A 12882-nucleotide genomic window follows, 5' to 3' on the forward strand; every position below is an offset into this window, starting at 1 on the left:
GGCCTAAGTGTTTATATATTAGGTTGAACAAAGAGTAGTGATTGTGAAAAAGTAACTAAAATACCGGGAGAGGCTGGAGGAAGATAACAGGGTTCTTTTAAGAAGGTTTGTTTGTATAGATTCTTCTCAGCCTTGACTCCCTGTCTCTGGTGATAAGAATGTTCTTTTCCTCCAGGTGCAGGGAAGGCGTCTCTCACATGGGAGTTTTTATCTCCTGTGTTTAGGAAGAAAAGGGGAGGTCAGAGTGCCTTTCTTGCGCCTGTTGTTTTTAAGTGCCTTTAGCTCAAAATAGTCTGCCAAATTGGTGTGTTTTGGGGTGGCATGTTCTAAACCTAAACCCCTTCAGCTGTTGATCATGGCTTTATTTGTAGTACCTGATAGGACCGAAAGGGTGAACTCAGAGTTGCTGTAGAAACTCTGTTCACGCCGTAGCGCCCACGGGCTCTGGTTTACAGAAGTCCTGGCAGGTGGGCAAGCCATACTGGGTAGTGTGGGATTTCCCATGAGGTGTGTGGGTTCCTTACCACCTGAGTGCAGGTGGACTGTAAGTTACAGGTTATCTGGAGCATTGTCTGGCTTCTCTAGTCCCAAGGATCACTGTGGGTGTTCCTCATGGTTTTGACCTGGGGGCTAATGCCACCCATGACCTCTCAGAGAAAAGGGACTGAGGCAGGTCTCATGTTCTTCAGTTACCTGGCCCACCATCCAAGCCGTGCAAGAATTCTCCTCCCAGATTCAAGAATTGTGCTCCTGACACAGATTTTTAGTTTTTCCTAGATTCTGCTATGGGAATTAATTATTTGGAGGTCCTTCCTCTTGCTTTAAGGGGTTACTGGTCTCTCAGCTCTCTTGAATTTTGTCTTCGTTCTGTTTCTCTCGACTTGCCATTTCTCAGAATTTCTCACTGCTTGGTCTGCTGATGTCATCTCTACTGGGAATTCCTCTACTTCCGTGAATTTATTTGTATTTTTATATGTCTTATTAAATTTTTTTGAGTTAGGAGGAGGAGAAAGGTAAATTTCTGGGTGGTTAGCAGTTTCAAACCAGAAATATTTTCTTTTTATACGGTTTTGTTTTTTCCATTTCTGCACATGCTGTTCTCCCTTAATCCCTTCTCCGTATGTCCAGATCGCAGATAGAATGTACCGTTTACTTTTGATATGTCTGTGACATTGCTCATAAGCTTCTCTGGTGTGGAATGTTTTTGCCCTGTTGTTCTGCCTGGGAAACACTATTAAGGAAACATGTAGCTCAAATCAAGGCCTAAGTTCAAAACTGGGATCCAGTACCACTTAGTAGCTGTGTCACCTTGTAGAATTATGTCTTTAACTCCCCCTTCCCTCCTGAGAAGTATGGATAATAGTATCTGCTACTTAATAGTGTTGTGAACAATCAGATGTGATAGTCCAGGTGGAACCCCTGGGACATAGTAAGTCCTGGAACATCGTGAGCTTAAACAGGCTGGATGAGTAAGTTCTCACCTTGACACAGCTCCGCTCTGATGTGGCATTCTCTGTTTTGCCCAATTTCCTTTCTCCCCTCCCCCACTTTCCCCAAACTCCAAGTTAGAAGTAATGTTCTCTTGTTCCGCCTGCAGCATTTTTACCATACTGCTACTGTATGCACAGTCTGCTTTCATTTTAGTTAGTTGTGGGGGGCCAGGTATCTCAGTGATTAGGTGTGGTCTTGGGTAGGCTACTGATGCCTTTGTTTCCCCAGGTGAATTGAATTAAATCAAGGCATTTTTTTCCTTGTATGACTTTAAATTTAAAAACCTTTAAAACTCATAGTAGGATGCCCATTTTGCTTAGTGTATCAGTCAAGATTCTCTAGAGAGTCAGAACCAATAGGAACACATACATAGATACATCTGGCAAATCTGAAATCTGTAGGGCAGGCTGGCAGGCCGGAAACACAGGCAGAAGTTGATGCTGATGGCTCGAGGCAGAATTCCTTCTTTAGGAAACTTCAGTCCTTGTGGTTAAGACCTTCAACTGATTGGATGAGGCCCACCCACATTGTTGAGGGTCCTCTTCTCTGCTTAAAGTCAACTAATTGTAGCTGTTAATCATATCTACAAAATACATTCATAGCAATCCCTAAATTAGTGTTTGATTAAGTAAGTGAGTACTATAGTCTAGCCAAGTTACCAAATAAGCTAACCATCACACCTACTGTAGGCTTAACCAGTATAAAAAGACACTATGTGACTGGTTTAGTATTATATGAATAGATTTTAGACCATAGATGCATCAGACATCCAGTTTAACAGTCAAGCTTCAAGTTCTTAACAACATTTCTGTTTTTAGTGAGAGATGAGCGTGTATGGTGATGGTGAGGTCTGTGTGTGTTTATCCAACTTGTCTGAGAAGGCTGTTTTCCCCCATTTTGAGTAGTTAAATATGACAGTTATGATTTGAGCCTGTTTCCTTCATGCTTATTTTTAGTGAAAAGATCTGTATATTGGCTGAATTTCAAGAATTTCATAAAGAACCTGGTTATCTGGAATTCAGGCCAAGTGCACAGTTGTTATTGTAGAGAGGAAAGCAAACATCGCCTTCTGATGATTCAGGGGGCTCTGAAGGGAGGATGGAGGACTCGTGTAGCAAAATTGTGGCCTAATGGATTCAGTGACTGTTAGACTGATACGCTTAGCACATACCCTTGAGAATGAAAACTAATGGTTCCCTAACCTGTCTCTAGTGTATTCCATTGCAGTTCATTTCTTCTGTTAACCTGTATAATTGCTTCTTACGTAAGTAAAGATTGTTACTTCTGCTTAAAATAGAAATCTCTTCTATGGGCTATGGAATTGCTCTTTTTAAAATGATGCTGTTAGAAGGCAAACAAAATGAATTAGAGCTGAATCAGCTAGGATTGTCACTTGATGTCTCTATGTAATTTACCATCTGTTTTAAAGATTCTGTACATACTCCCACCCGTATAAAGTTTGGACCATAATATTCTGTATTCTGAACATGATTATATAACATTAAGATTTAAAAAATAGATTTTGTCTTTGATGCCAGATTTAAATACTACATAGCTTATGATTTTTCCAAATTGTTAAAATTTGTTAACCTTATGTTGTAAAGAACTTTTTGCTTCAGCTGTGGGTACTGGGAGTACACCTCACTCTGACCTCGGCCAGGTCAGCTCAGCAAATGATGACACCAGTGCTGATCGCTGTCAGAGGATCATGGACACAACTCTGAACAGTTCTGCTCAGATGAGTGTTTCTTTTGTTGTTGTTATTGTTGTTTGATTTTTGTTTTTTGCTGAGCTACCATCTGTTGCCAATCTTCCTCTTTTTGCTTGAGGAAGATTAGCCCTGAGCTAACATCTGTGTCAATCTTCCCCTATTTTGTATGTGGGACGCCTGCCACAGCATGGCTGCCAATGAGTGGTATGTAGGTCCGCAGCCAGGAACTGAACCTGTGAACCCTGGGCCACTGAAGCAGAGTGCACGAACTTAACCGCTGTGCTACCAGGCCGGCCCGTAATATATATTTTTTAATGAATCTATAAGTCTAATTGGTGTGAGCCTAAGAGAATCAATCTCATCTGTCCTGATAGCCAATTAATAAAATAACAGATTTTTTTAATCTTTTCTTTAGATAGTTTTTCTTTCCTTTGAAAAGCTACAATGTGGATGATGCCTTCTCAAGTGTTTTAATTGGACTTTGGGAATTTAAGTAGTCTCTTCTTTAAATAACAAACTAGAAGTATAGTTTTTTGTTAATCTGGTGTTTTCCCTGGGCTCAATATTGTGTTCGAAGCTAGAGGGAATTGTATTATTATCTTTGGAGGGCTTACTTGTCTATAGCTTGGAAACATCCACAATACCGAGCACAAAGCTGTGGGAAGCTTTTAATGACTATTAAGTAGTATTGACCCAGCCTTCAGTAAGCTTGTAAGCTAAATTTTGTTTGTAACTAATTTCTTTCTGAAAAAGAATTTGGGGATGTTGTCCTCTTGAATTTTTCACGCTGATGCATTTAGCATCAGAGTTCACTGATTTTGCTGCAAACAAAACCGCATTGTATTTTCCTGTTCTACTGTTGGAATTTGGGTTGTTTGCAGTTTTCTGTGGTTCTGAACAATTGTGTTTGTCTCTGGGTAACAGTTCTCCCGATGACCATAAACTTAGGAGTGGAATTACTCCCACCAGAGTCTGAACGTTTCCACTGCTCCATATCTTTGTCACACACTTGACATTGTTGACTTTTTAAATTTGGTCAAGCAGGTAGGCATGTAAAGATGCTTTTTTTGGTATTTCCCTAGTTTTGTGTATTTAAGAATCTTTTGTATTTCCTTTTGTTTTATAACTTTTGTCCATTTTTCTCTTAGATTGTCTGTCTTTTTAAAAAATTTATAAGAGATATATTCTAGATGAGTTATATTTTATTGGTTACATTTTTTTCTAATTTGTGGTTTATCCTTTTATTTTCTTTATGGCGTCTTTTAATAAACAGAATTTCTTTATTTTAATGCAGAATGAATTTATTATTTTTCTTTATGGGTTTTCTCTTTTATGTTGTTAACCTCCTCTAAGGCAATAAAATTTATTTTTATTGTCTACTAAAGGTTTTATAATCTTGCCTTTTACATGCAAGTCTTCAGTTAAGTTGAAATTGATTTTTATATACGGAGTGGAATAGAGATTCAATTTAATTTTTCCCGTACGTGGAGAAACACATGTGCAAGTACTATTATGAACTAATTCAACCTTTCTACATTAATCTACAATTCCTGCTGTGTTGTAATTGATAGTTGATGGGGCAAGTCCCTCACTACTGTCTTCTTGTTATGGATTATCTTGATTCTCCTTGGGCCTTTGACTTTTCATGAAAACTTTATATGTAATCACCTTGTTGAGTTCCTTGAAAAATCCTATGGATGTCAGTGTAAATACATGTGTGTATGTATATATGTTTAAGCACGTACACATGTATCTTTCCTAGCTTGTATACGGAGGGTGCCTGAGAGTAACCCCAATAGCAGTGAACACATCTAGCACCTGGATATTGATTTCTGTTACCATTCTCTAATAAAGGAACCCGGGAGAAAGGGCTGACTCCAGGGTAAGAAAGTGCCAAATGAGACTGAAACATCTATTTTCAGAAAGTAAGGAAATGTTCAAAGAATGATGGGATCATGTCAAAATGACCTAGAAGCCTTCTTAAAGGGTTTTCCACTGGCCAAATCTGGGACACTTGGGCTACAAAATAAATAATGGTAGTGATCTATTATAAGAAACAATAATAGTGTTGTAGTATAACCTACTGAATAAATGAGCAAATAATGTAAAGATAAGTATTGAATGGATTAATTAATTGAAAGCTTGATGAAGAATAAGATGTTTACATAGCTTCAAAGTATCTCCCTACAAAATACTTATTAATTACAAAGGGGAAAAGAGTAAGTAGCCCTATTGTAGAGAAGCTGGGCAGACATCACCATGACCATCATCGGTTATAATACAAATTAAAATTGTGTGCCACCTGATGGGGTGTGATGAGAAGAACACAACATCCTTTTCTGTGATATTCCTGCCAGTATCTTTGCTCATCATTCATTCTGTTTTTAAATAAATTTGTGCTGCAGTATGACATACATACAGAAATATGCACAGATTATAAGTGGACAGGTCAGTAAATTTCAAAATTGAACTCATGTATGTAACCAGTACCCAGATCAGGAAATGGAGCAGTCTGTCACTCTAGAAGCCCCTGTTCTGACTTTTCCTCATTATATCATTAATGGGTAATTTTGGCTGGTTTTGAACTTTATGTAAATGGAATCATGTGGTATGTATTTTTGTATATGGCTTCTTTCTCTCAGCATTATATTTAGGGCATTAATTCATATTGTTGCAGGTAGCAATATTTTGGGTTTTTTTTATCACTACAGTATTCCATTGTATGAAATTCATCAGTTATTTTTCTTTCTGTTATGGTTACACACTGGGATTACTTCCAGTTTTGGGCTATTCTGAATTGCACTGCTATAAACATCCTTGTTCATGTCTTTTGCCACACACGTGTGTCCATTTATGTTGGCTGTATGGCTAGGAGTTGAATTGCTGAGTTATAACACATACATATGTTCAACTTCAGTAGATACTGCCAAACAATTTTTCAAAGAGGGTGTACCAGTTAACACTCCCACCAAAGATATAAAGGAGTCTGTGTGCTCCACATCCTTGCTGATGTGGTTTTTAATTTTAGCCATTCCAGTGGGTATGTAGTGGTGCCACACTGTGATTTTAATTTGTGTATCTCTGATGACTAAGGAAGTTGAGCATGTTTCCTCTACTTGTTAGCCATTTATTTGGCTGTTGTCTTTTGGGAGGTATCATCATTCGTTCTTGTCTTTCATGTCTTCCGTCTGGTGTCATTTTCCTTCTGTACAAAGGTCATCTGCTTATAATTTAGTGTGTTGGTTGATGGTAAGCTCTTGGTTTTGTTTGCCTGAAAATGTCTATTGTTCTAGAGGGAATTGTTTCTAGCTGTAGACGGCCAGGTTGATTGTTCTCTCTCTCAGTTCGTTGAAGGTAATAATCCTCTCTCTTCTGACTTCCGCTGTTGGTGTTGAGAAATCAGCCATCACCTTAATTGGTGATCATCTGTAGGTGATTCTCTTTTCTCTCTGCTGCTTTTCAGATTGCGTTGTATTTAGTGTTCTACACTTTCCCTATGATATCCTGGGGTATTGATTTTTTCTCTGGATTAGTGATTGGTGTCATTTACACTATTGATTCTCTTCATTATCTTCTGCTAGTACTCCTTCTAAGTGGATGTGAGATCTATTCACTCTACCATTCATGTCTCTTAATCTCTCTTTCATGGTTATATCTCTTTATCTGTTGAAAAGCATTCTGAATACTTTTTTTTATGTCTCTCTTCCACTTCATTGATCCACTCTTCATCTGTGTCCAATCTGTAATTTATCCACCTAATGAATTTTTAACTTCAGTTATTATATTTTTAGTTTTTAAAATATAATATTTTATTTTTAAAATATTTTATTTTTCTCTTCAGTTCTTTTTCAGTTCTTTTTGGTTATTTACAGTCTCCTATTCATTATTTTCAAGCTTCTCATTTACACATATATGTATATGTAAACCTTTTTTTCATATCAAACTGTATCAGCTTTAATATTTGGCATGGAGAGATAAAGGTCTGAAGCCAGGTTTTGGTTGAGAAGATTGATTCACAATCTCTATCTATTCCTTCCTTTCTCTCTTTTTTATTATTCTTCATTTTGAAATAATGTCAGATTTTTTTTTAAGTTGCAAAAATAGGTCAATTTCCACATACCCTTCACCTACCTTCCCCAAATGCTAATGTCTTATATAGCTGTAGTAAAATTACCAAAATCAGGAAATTAACATTGATACAATAATATTAACTAATCTACAGACCTTATTCCAGTTTTGTCAACCACCCCAGTAATGTTTATATCTGGTCCATGATCCAGTGTAGGATCCAACATCACATTTAGTTGCTACATCTCCGTTGTCTTCCGTAATCTGTGGTGTTTCCTAAATAGTAGTTTTTCTATTTCCATCATTCTTTCTATGTTTGTTAATTGGAATTCTCATGTAAAAAGGAGCTTGACCTTCTTTTGCACTTATTTAAGTACTCGGGTATTTATTTTTATTGGTATGGACTCATGGATATTTGTTTTATCCTATGGTTTATAATGTTAATATAATTTTTTGCTTTATTGCTCGAATCCCACATTTGTCTCCTTCAGGTTGGGTCCAGTGTCCTTTTGATAAAGCCTCCATGGTTTTTTGAGCACTCGCTTACTTTCTCACACCCCAAGACGTTCCAGGTTCATCTGGTACTTTCCCTACTCCCGCTTTGCAGCCAGACATCTTTTCTAAGTAGTTTTGGTTCTTTTGATTAGAGGATGGTGTTTAGGAACCAATCTCTGGGTGCTAGATGTGCTCATTGTTACTGGGATATCATTGCCCCAGGCTCTTTCAAAGGACAGAGCCAGGAAATCCATATACATATACACGTATCTACATCCATATCTATCTATCATCTATTGAAATATGTATTAAAAACCATAATATCTCTGAGCTGAGTTCAACATGATAGCATTCGTTCTGGCCTTTGTTCCTCTTTGTTTATTTGTTGTGTCTCTAGCCTCAAAGTATCTAGTCAAGACACTGGTTTCTAAAGTGGTTAGGTTAGGCCTTTTCCTCTGCACTCCCTTAAGTGTGGTTGTGATGTACATTTGTAATGCAGCACATTGGTTACTGATTGTGTTTCATTTTGAGTTACCCCCACATACTGGTTGATTTTAATTATTTACTTTTTTTATTTTGTGAAACGTAAACATTACCATGGTTCTAAATGTCAAAACTGCAAACAACGATAAATTTGGAGACCTGTCACTCCCCCTCTATTCCTTGTATTCCATTCTTGTTACCCCAGTTCCCACCCCAATGGCTTCATGGTGCCTGTAGGATAAAATTCGAACTTAGGGTAATTGATAAGTACCTCCATCATCTCAGTTTTAGCTTGTCCTTGTACACCATGTTCTGGCTGCTTCAGATTTCTTCTTATTCCTCAGACATGACTGGTTATTCATGCCTCTGTGCCTTTGCACATTCTCTCCCTCTGCCTAGAATGATGCTCTATTCCCTCCTCTTACCTTGCCCATCTTTAATCTTTCAAAACCCATTTTAACTCTTCACTATTATGTGAAGACTTCATTTCCATCTCCTCCTCTTCCCTTACTTGTGTTTCACTCCTCGTACATTTAATAATTCTCTCTTGTTAATTTATAGCTCCATAGCACTTGTGACTGTTGTGTATGTTTTATGATATTTAAATTATTGATGCATAGACTTGTCAGCTTCTTTATAACTGTGAGCTCCTTAAAGACAGGAACTTTATCTTTGCATTTCCAGCATCTAGTTCAATTTCTTGCACATATCAATTATGCGGTAAATGCAGTATAGTGAATGGATCTCACTATTTTTTCTTTACTCCTTCAGTCTTTATTTCGCTCATGATATAATTCCATACTAATAGAATGTGAATCCTTATAATGTGATGCCCATGGTTTTGTTGTCCTTGGCATTTTCATATTGTCTGTCTCTCCTAATATATTTGAGCACAACTCTGGTAATTTAACGGCTTCCTGTGATCCCTGGGAAGTTACAGTATCTAATTAAATTTTAGACACGGTGCAGAGGGATAAGATGAAATCAAGGTACAGAAATTGCTTAAAATATGCTGGCCTAGAAAGTCAAGACCGTTTTATCTGTCAGGTATACTTCCTCGATGCAAAAGCTAAAACTGCTGCTCACTTAATCTGTTAGATTGGAAAAAATTGTAGTGGAAACAAATCCCTCCAAGAATCTTTTAAGATCCTTAGTCAGCTTTTAAAATGTCATTATTTTTGTCTGAAAGGCAAGTTCAGTGACCTTCCAGATTGTGTTTCTAAGCTGCTTACGTTACTTTCTCTTCTGTATAGATTATTCAGCAGATTATGTAGAAATGTGGGGGCCTCTTCATCCACCATCTGTTACTTTCCTCTCTCCCTTTGTCTTGCTTTCTCCTCCTCCCACTCCTGTGCATTCTGTCTAATCACAGCTCATTTCCCAAAGCCTACCTGGAACTCAGAACAGAGGTTTGGTTGCACTGCAGACATCACACTGACTAAGGGGACCGTGTTTTGTGAGGACACAAGGCTTGCTGCTGTGACAGGGTGTTTGGTGTCCAGGGAGAGTGAGCTATAAGAAAGCACATGCTTTTGTTGTTGGCCTGGAGTCTTTATTTATAGAAAAATGACAGTATTTTACTTTGGTTTTTTTTTTTGAGGAAGATCGGCCCTGAGCTAACTGCTGCCAATCCTCCTCTTTTTGCTGAGGAAGATTGGCCCTGAGCTAACATCTGTGCCCATCTTCCTCTACTTTATATGTGGGACACCTACCACAGCATGGCATGCCAAGTGGTGCCATGTCCACACCCGGGATCTGAACCGGGCCACCAAAGCAGAACATGCGAACGTAACCACTGTGCCACCGGGCTGGCCCCAGTATTTTACTTTTTTATTCAAGTGTAACACGTATGAAGACAAAGTGAATCATAAGGGAACACTTTGATGAATTTTCCCAAATTGAACATAATCATGAAACCACCACCCAAATCAAGGAATCCACTATTACTAACCTCCCCCTTTAACCCACTCCTGGTCTCTTCTATCCCCCCACAGTCAACAGTAACTACTGTCTTGACTTAATAGTTTTAGCTATTTTTGAACTTTATAAAATGGAGTCATACGGTAATATATTCTTTCACATGTCTGGCTTCTCTGTCTCAACATTCTATTTGTGAGATTCGTTTGTGTTGTTGCATTAGTTATGCTTCATTTATATTCATTACTGTATAGCAGGCAAACTAGAGCCTGTGGGCTGGCTGCCTGTTTTCGTAAATAAATTTTTATTGGAACACAGCCACACCCATGCATTTACATATCGTCTGTGGCTGCTCTCGCATTCCAAAGGCAGAATTGAGTAGTTGCGACAGGGCACAGAGACCATATGGCTTGCAAAGCCAAAATTATTTACTATCTGGCCCTTTGCAGAAAAAGCTGAGTGACCCCTGCTGTATAGTATTCCACTGTATGAATATTTCACAGTTTATTTCGTACTGAGTTTTGGCTGTACACTTAGTGCTTCTTTGAATATTATTGCATGTGTCTTTTGGGGCCTAAGTGTGTGCGTTCCTGGTAGACGTTTCCCCAGGAGTGGAATTGCTAGGCCAAAGCATACGTTTATCTTCTGCTTTATTAGATGTTAGTGAACAGTTTTTCAGTTCATTCTCCCACCAGCAGTCTATGAGAGCTGAATTGCTCCACATCTAAGACTTGGTGTTGTCAGATTTTTCAGTTTTTACCATTTTGATCAGTGTGTAATTTTATCTCATTGTGGTTTTAATTTGTATTTCCATGATAATAAATGGGGTTGAGCACCTTTTCATATACTTGATTGACCATTTGGATATCCTGTTTCGGTGGCCTGTTTTTTTTCTTATTGTTTTGTTGGAGTTCTTCATATGTTCTGAATGAGTCCTTTGGTAGATATATGTATATTGCAAGTATATTCTTCCATTGGGAGACTTGCACCTTTATTATTTTAATAGTGTTTTTGTTTTTATGAAACAAAAGGGATCAGGATATGCCACTGCAAAATATGCCACTTTGGCATAAGGATTATTTTGAGCTGAAGAAAATTGAGACATTGCAGATGCAGGAAGAGCTCTCTGCCCTCCCGCTTTCTGCCTGTAAGCAGGGCATAAATTTCCATTTGTGAAGGTGCGCCCCATCTCCCATACTAGAAAGAGGAGAGCGATTCTTACCACTGGAGAAACTTGAGTCTTCATAACAAATCTTACTAAATAATCCTTATCTGCAATACATTTCTTGGTCATCTTTCTATAGTTTATTGCCCTTAGGAGCCTAAACTCCCTTTTCCTTTGTCTAGTCACTTCTCCACAATTTATTGCCCTTTGTTGAAATGATATATAAGCCTCTGGGTCTAGCTGCCTTTTTGGACTTTCAATTCTTTTCTGTGACATCCCCATGTATGTAAAAATCTTCAATCAATAAAGAAACATGGCTTTTCTCCTATTAATTTGTCTTTGTCAGTTTAATTTGCAGGCCCTCATTTCATGAACCTGAGAGGGTAGAGGAAATGTTTTTTCCTCCCCTGCAAACCGTAACTAATGCCAACAGGGGTAAATCTCATATACACTGTGGAAAATGAAATTAGACATGGTGTTTGTAGATACTTGGACAATAGCTATCCTTAGCCTTGTCAAGGCACACCATCCCCAGGAATACCACAGCATCGATAGATTTTCGTGTTTTTAAGTCCTTCTTAATTAAAAGTGTGATTTGCTATCTTGCTATTTGTTGTAGGGTCTGAATAGAGACAGAGTTCTTATCTTTCACTTTTGAGTATTAAAAGCCATTCCGGGGTCTTAGAGTCACCAGTTCTGTGGGCGTGTTTCTTTAGCATTCATGGTATGCTGAATATTCAGTTTATTAAGATGCAGTGTCAAATATTTGAATCCGATATGTGTATTTTTTCTGAGAACTATTTCTTTAGCTCCCCGAGTTGAGAAATTTAGAAATGGAAGCTGTTTTATCTAACTTAAGATGCGTTGAGTGGAGTGAGGTAGATGTGTATTGTAGAGGATAGGTTACATGACTTTTGAGGTCCCCTGAATAATTCTGTTTTTGTTTCAGTTTTGTAAATAGCGGTCCAGGGCATTATTACTTGATTAACATGTATTTTGTTGTTGGTTTTGTTTTTGTGGTGGTCAGATCTACAATAGATGGAGATGATTTGAACTTGAAAATATCGAGATACTCTAATACTACAGATGTTTTCTCTAATTTCTAATTTAAATACAGCTGCTTACTTTAAAAAGGCTGGTTTGTCTCTTCCAGAAAAAAGGGGAAAACTTTTGTTATGTAACTATTTTAGTGAAATTTCTTTTGAACGTAGCCATTGTTTCTATTTTTTAACTGTGTTTTATTTTTAACTATTTTTTTCAGGTTGTACATTGTTCCTGTGGATGCTATTGGCTAAATTTCTATAGCAATGGCACGAGAATATAGTAAGTACTATACCATGCTTCTTATGACCTGCTTACTTTAAAATACGTTGACTTTCTGTCTTTAAATTTCTCATTGGAGCAGTGGGAATAGAGAAACAAAGAGTTTTAAAATCTACTTTTTTCCAAGGCATCAATTCGTTTGGTCATCTGCTTTTTGAGTCTATAGCTTTATATACAAATATACCATGATAGTGATTAATTTCATCTTCTGATAAACATAGTATTGCTC

The 12882-nt window shown here is 37.7% G+C and overlaps 1 protein-coding gene across 44 annotated transcripts in view; it reads left to right on the forward strand.

Moving 5' to 3' along the window:
- SIPA1L1 (signal induced proliferation associated 1 like 1) overlaps positions 1-12882 on the forward strand; it is a 359658-nt gene that overhangs the window by 150064 nt on the left and 196712 nt on the right. For all 44 annotated transcript variants that reach the window (XM_070249967.1, XM_023628022.2, XM_070249984.1 and 41 more), the window contains one exon: positions 12592-12653. The gene's annotated coding sequence lies outside the window, so the exon portion shown is untranslated. The remainder of the gene's footprint in view (positions 1-12591; positions 12654-12882) is intronic.

Source organism: Equus caballus, chromosome 24 (genome assembly GCF_041296265.1).
Source record: "Equus caballus isolate H_3958 breed thoroughbred chromosome 24, TB-T2T, whole genome shotgun sequence".
NCBI classification, from domain to species: Eukaryota; Metazoa; Chordata; class Mammalia; order Perissodactyla; family Equidae; genus Equus; species Equus caballus.